Below are 6,543 nucleotides of genomic sequence, written 5' to 3' on the forward strand. Positions count from 1 at the left end.
AATAATATATCTCTAAATGACTAGTAATGCAGGATAAAAACATTTTCAAGTCTTCAGAATATGAATATTGGTTATGGTTTAAAAATTTGCATGCCCACAATATATTTATATTGGATTTCTATAATTAAGTAAATGGATGGCATATTCTGGCAGGCAGTGTTTTCAATTTGGAGTGGGAGGGTATAGTCAAACAGAAGAAGGCTTTAATGATGTATCTGGTAATGGAATAGCATTTGAAGCATCAATATTAATTCATGTTTAGCTTAATATATATATATAGATGAATGCAGATATATATATATAGACATAGATACGTGTGTGTGTGTGTGTATATATATGTGTGTGTGTATATATATATATATGTATATATATGAGTAATATGCATATATTTGCTTGCTCTGTAGGCTGAGGGGGACCAAAGGCAATGACACTCTACTAGCAATGAATATTTCTAGCATTCAAATCTTGACTTCTAATATCATTCCCCAATAGAAGGAACTAGGAGATCTTGGAAAAAATACTAATTCTAGTATTCAGGAAAAATGTATACAAGGTGGTTCTGGAGCTCCTTGTAATGCCAAAAAATAGTAAGGAATTGCTAAAAACACAAAAACACAATGATAGGGCTCTGTGTCAGAGGGAAACAGAGCTGACTAAAAGAGCTCCCAATGGCAAAAGCTGGAACAATTTGAGAAAGAAAATGAATTAGTATTGGATTATAACAATACTAATTGTTTTAATAATATATAAATAAAAATAAATATCCATGATTACACACTTATTTTAATAAACAATTGAAAGAATAAAAAGTGGAGCAGAGAGACAAACCTACATAGAAAAATTCCCAAAACATTTACATGGATAATCTACTCTTCAAGACATCACTACTATTCTTTAAATGTGAGCTGCATATAAGTCCTTTTGAAAGACTAGTATATGATCAAGGACAGAAGAGTAACTTTACAGTGAAGAATACTGACAAACACTATCTCACTCATGTGATTAATTTTCATATCAATAAAACTGAGCAGGAGGCAGGGCTTGACTGTGGAGGTGGGGCTTGGACACTAGACCAAATTGAGAACTAGCTAAAACAGGGATAGGGTGGAAGTACTTTTCCATAAGACTTGCCCACTAGTGTGCCATGACAGTTTACCATTTCCATGGAAACACTCATGAGTTACCACACCTTTCCATAACAACAACCTTACCACCATCGTTCTAAAAATTTCTGCATAATCTGCTTCTTAATTTGCATATAATTAAAAGTGGGTATAAATATAACCACAGAACTGCCTCTGAGCTCCTACTCAGGGTACACTCCCCATTGGGTAGCCCTGCTGTGCAAGAAGCAATACTTGCTGCTGCACACTGCAACCTCAAAAAAATTGCTGTGTAACATACCAGCTCACCCTTGAATTCTTTCCTGGATGAATCTAAAAATCCTTCCAGGCTAAGCCCCAGTCTGGGGGCTCACTTGCCCAGCATCAGAACCATCAGGTTGATGATATGTACCTTCTATGTGTTTTTAGCAATTCCTTACTACTTTCTAGTGCTATAAGAAGCTCCAACACCACCTTGTGTACCTTTTTCCTGAATATTAAAATTAGTAATTAATATTTTCAGTCTCTAAAACATAAATCTACTAGTCAAAAACAAAACAGAAAAAAAGGAATTATCAAGCCAAAGTCAGTTGAAGGCATTGACCCAGTAAATGTGAGGTGTACTACAGTTAGTTTTCTATTGGGGGAATTAACATAATCTTTTAACATAAATATCTGATTCCCTGATTTTGGAAATGAAACTAAGCCTAGGGTCAACATAAAGTATTCAGTTTAATAGCAATTTCTTCATGTATGAAGTTGAGACCCAAAACAGTTACCTCAGGTTTAATAGTGAATTAGCAATATAATCATTCCCTAGTTCCCTAAGAACCAAATAAGGGTAAGCAACCCTCATGAGGATTTGCATCTAAATTCACACTGGCAGTAATAAAAAAAAAAAAACGAAACATTTAACTTAGGGTATTCCTAAATTAGTAGTGTCCTTGGTCACTGTATTAGTCCATTTTCACACTGCTAATAAAGACATACCCGATACTGGGCAATTTACAAAAGAAAGAGGTTTAATTGGACTTACAGTTCCACATGGCTGGGGAGGCCTCACAATCATGGCAGAAGGCAAAGACGAACAAGTCACATCTTATGCAGATGGTGGCAGGCAAAAAGAGAGCTTGTGCAGGGAGACTCCCATTTTTAAAACCATCAGTTCTCATGAGTCCCATTAACTATCATAAGAACAGCACAGGAAAGACCCGCCCCCATGACTCAATCATCTCCCACCAGGTCCTTCCCACAACACGTGGGGATTATGGGAGCTACAAGATGAGATTTGGGTGAGGACACAGAGGCAAACAATATCAGTCGCCTAAAATAAGCAAACATCTGTAGAGGAAGCATCTTCATTCCGGATATCAAATAATCTCAATCTACACAAATATTTCCCCAATGAAAGATAAAGTAGCAGACAAATTCTACAAAAACACAAGAAATCGAGGCCCTGTGAGTGAAAAAGTAAATACTAGAGGGAGCAAACAGATCTCCTGCCCCGCCCCCCGCAAAAATTCAGATTTTACCATTTTCAGTAATAATATAGAAAATGAACTTTCCCATGTTTTTAGTAATGAAATATAGCTTAAAAATGCATTTAATGAAACTAAAACAATAACAACACTGTTAGCAATAAGCAGATCTGAAGAAAAGATTATAATAGAATATCTTAAAATGTGTGCATTCCATTTTTCAAATAAGAGTTCAGTGTAGGGAATCAGCAGAAGACACAAATGAAGAGATAATTAGTAAACAGAGATAGACATGAAGAAATTATCTAACTGGGTATATATCTTTTCTAAAGTCCACTTTCAGTGACTTCACATTAATAGCTTTGAACAGGCATGAATAAATATTCACACCACAATAAATTAACAAAACTAGATATTAAGGCTTCTTCTTCAGAGGTCTGCTTTACCAACACACACTGATTTGAATTACACAACAGACTGACAGCAGAAGCAAATGTGAGAATTCAGCTTTTTTCAATTAAGCCAGGCAGGAAAGAGAATTGCCAACGTGCAAAATAAGGTCACACTTTGTATTATTGTTTTTGCATTTCTTTGTTTTGAAAACTACAATTATTTTTCACATGTATATTTTCAAAAACTAAACTTATTTATGTTAATAATTTCATTACTGTTATTACTTTTTATGTACTGTATCATTTAACTTCAGTGAGGTTCTAGAATGGGCAACCAAATCTATGCTAAAATATGAAAATGAAACCTGGCTGCTCCTTGTGCAACATTGGGATGCAGCAGGCAAACTTTCTGGGGTGATGAAAACTGGCTGTGTCTTAATACAAACGTGGACGACACTGGAGTATTCATCTGTCATAGCTGTATTAAGATGTATACCTATTACTGGACGCATGATACCTTCCAAACCATCAAACTTGTGAGAAAAGAGGGAAATTTAAGTTCCCACACTTTGGCCTCAGCCAGCTGGGTGGTTGGTATATCTGTGAGACTCTGTATCTTCCAGGTTGAACACTGTGCACAAAAGTTTTTTTATACAGGAAGTTCAGCTTTTCTGATGAAGTCAGTTCCTGTGTCCCAGCCACTCTGCTCTCCAGTGTGTGCCATCTCTGCAAGTCTTGAGTGTGCTGTCTCAGCACTAGTCCAGATAGTCAGGCTATCTTGATGGTCACTTTGTGCAGGTACATTGTCCTGCCATGACTGTAAGGAAATGGGTCTGTCCTGAGTGGTCTGAGCATGTTAGACATCCATTTATGTTACAGATTTGCAGAGCGCTCATGAGTGTGGTTGATATATTACCTTTGCTTGTATGTGTCATTCTTAGGATAAATGAAATTCTCTTCCTCCACATGCAGCCCTCCAGTTGAAAACTGACTGAGGGGTGGAATCTCATCAGTGAAATCTGGCTGGTCTATGGTGTTTGAGAGCCTCGGACTTCAATGCCTGCAAAGTGGAAGCACGTGCTTTCCAAGTTGCTGTAGCCGTGGCTGCCTTCTGTCCTCTGATTTCTGTACTTTCTTCCCTGATTCTTTCAAGGATGCTCCTGAGATGACACTGAAAGGCAGCTCCTAAGTTTGCCTCCAGGCCAAAGGAAGTCTGAAAATTCAGAAGAAAATAAATAGAAGTCCATAACTCAACTGTATTAATTTGTTGAGGTCAATATGATTCATGGAGTGGTACATACAACCTGAAATCTAAGATGTGAAGACAAAGTTTTGATCTGTCTTTCATGATGCCATTGAGAAAGTACATTATTAATGTTTATTTATTTATTTTTCAGCTTTTATTATAGATTCAAGGGGTACATGTGTAGGTTTGTTACATGGGTCTATTGTGTGATGCTGAGATTTAGGGTATGAATCATCCTGTTACCCAGGTACCTAGCATAGTAACCAATAGGCAGCTTTACCGCCTTTGATTCCCTCCCCCGTTCCCCTGTCTAGTAGTTCCCATTGTCTATTGTTGCCATCTTTATGTCTATGAGTACCTTATGTTTAGTTCCCACTTACAAGTGAGAACATGTGGTATTTGGTTTTCTGTTCCTGTGTTAATTTGCTTAGGATAATGGCCTCTAGCTGCATCCACATTACTGCAAAGAACATGACTTTATTCGTCTTTATTGGTTTTGTTTTGTTTTGGTTTTGGTTTTGGTTTTTTTGAGTCACTCTGTCACCCAGGCTGGAGTGCAGTGGCACAATCTTGACTCACTGCAACCTCTGCTGCCTGGGTTCAAGCGATTCTCCTGCCTCAGCCTCCCAAGTAGCTGGGATTACAGGCATGAGCCACCATGCCCAGCTAATTTTTGTATTTTTAGTAGAGATAGGGTTCCACCATGTTGGCTAGGCTGGTCTTGAACTCCTGACCTCAGATGATCCACCCCCGCTCAGCCTCCCAAAGTGCTGGGATTATAAGTGTGAGCCACTGTGCCTAGCTGACTTTGTTCTTCTTTATGGATGTGTAGTACTCCATGGTGTATATATACCACATTGTCTTTATCCAGTCCACCTTTGATGGGCACCATCACTAATCATAAGAGAAATTTAAACAGAAACCACAATGAGATATCATCTCGCACCAGTCAGAAGGGCTGTTATTAACTAGTCAAAAAACAACAGATGTTGTTGAGGTTGCAGAGAAGAGGAAACGTTTATACACTGTTGATGGGGTTGTAATTTCATTCAGCCACTGTGGAAAGTAGTTTGGAGATTTCTCAAAGAACTTAAAACAGAATCACCATTCAATGCAATCCAGTTACTGGGTATATATTCAAAAGAAAATAAATTGTTCTACCAAGAAGACACACACACTCATACGTTAATCACAGCACTATTCACAATAACAAAGATTATTATTTTTAAAATAAGAAATATTTTTTAAATTTTCTCAGCTATAACTTTGGTAAATATTAATAAACATTATTCACCCTTAAAAAGTCTCTGGGGTAGTCAGTAATATTTAAGAAAAAAAAGCACCTGAGACAAAACAGTTTGAGAACCACTTTACTAAGGCACAGAAAAAAAATGAAGATTTTGTTTGGATAGGTAAAGAGTAAAAATACCTGTACTGATTTCCTCTCAGCATTACACACACACACACACACACACACACACACACGCATGCACACACACATACATATTCTTTCTCAGCCCTATCCATTATATAAGTGTTATATTATGTTTGTTTAATCAATATTTAAAGTTTACATTTTTGGATACATTATTCAATTTTCTCTTTTGTGGTTCTCACCCATTCTTTGTATGTTTTACTATCTTAGTGATTGCAACATATTTTATTATTCGTTTGTCTATTAGCTTTAAAATTATGCATTTTTCTTATGAGTCCTTTTCTCCTTTTCCATCTCCTCTTCCCTCCTCTTCCTACTTATTCTTCTAAATATTTTGACAATAAATGTTATATTTACCACATATTTAGTCTTCATTACTATTCCTTTCTTTCTCTATTTTAGTTCCTGTGTGATCAATATCCTTCCGCTTGAACAACTCTCTTTAGAATATCTGTTAGTACAAACCTGATGATAATAAATTATTCCAGATTTTCTTTTTCTTTTCCCTTATCTTTATTTACTTTACATTTTCATTATCTATGGATATTTTTACTAGATATAGAATTCTAGATGAGGAGGTTTTCTTTTTATTCCAAATTTTGAAGATTAGCATTTCATTGTTTCTGGCTTGGGTGTGTTTTTTATTTTTTATTTTTCTTAATGAATTAATTTCAGTCTAGGTTTCAGTCATTTGAAGATACCCTGTTATGTTATTTGTTCTTGGCTGTTTTTAAAATTTTCTCTTTGTATTTTATTACAGTTATTATGCAGAATATGCCAAATTGCATGTTTCTTTCCGTACCTCAGTTATAAATTTCCTACACTGTGGACATATGTAATCTACTTAGTAAATTGTTAGTCTTATCTCTTCAAATATTGCTTCTGATTC

Source organism: Pongo abelii, chromosome 4, assembly GCF_028885655.2.
Source record: "Pongo abelii isolate AG06213 chromosome 4, NHGRI_mPonAbe1-v2.0_pri, whole genome shotgun sequence".
Lineage (NCBI taxonomy): Eukaryota > Metazoa > Chordata > Mammalia > Primates > Hominidae > Pongo > Pongo abelii.